Source organism: Vigna radiata, unplaced genomic scaffold (genome assembly GCF_000741045.1).
Source record: "Vigna radiata var. radiata cultivar VC1973A unplaced genomic scaffold, Vradiata_ver6 scaffold_352, whole genome shotgun sequence".
NCBI lineage: Eukaryota > Viridiplantae > Streptophyta > Magnoliopsida > Fabales > Fabaceae > Vigna > Vigna radiata.
In genome coordinates, this window is record NW_014542185.1 from 222,876 (window position 1) to 223,489 (window position 614).

Here is a 614-nt window from a genome sequence, read left to right on the forward strand (position 1 = left end):
GGAATTTAGGTTGATCATCCTCAGTGAAGAAGTGCGGTCGACTATTTCTACTTTAAAAAACTTGTTTTTAAACCCTTTAAAAGACAAGGAAAAAAGTTCGAACAAAGCGTTCTCCAGTTTGGATATTAATGATACCCATCGTCGTTTGGCGATCGGCCGGGTTCAAAAATAGTACAAAAAAGTGGGAGGTGTTGGTGTTATATCAAGCGCCTGACGCACTACAGCAAACGCTTGTATATAACCCCAACTATTGGGATGCAATTGGGAGGGCGCTGTGTTCAACACCTTTAGTACTCTCATTTGAAAGGAACTGAATGGTAATCTTACAAACATCTCGTGAAACATATAGGTATATGCGAAAAAGAAATCATTGAGATGGTTTTCCTTCCCATGAAAGACTCTCTCATTCTCTTTACAAGCAGACAATTTAATCAGTGGACTACATGATAATGCTAATTCTTACCATTATTTAAGCATCATTTTAGTGGCAAAATCAACTCCTTCATAACTTTTACTTTTTTTTATCCTCACGTTTAGTGTGTTTTCTAGTTTTCTTGTGTTTATTTAGTACATGCTTGTTTTTACCTCTAATCTCTATGTTTGAGTGTGTGAAA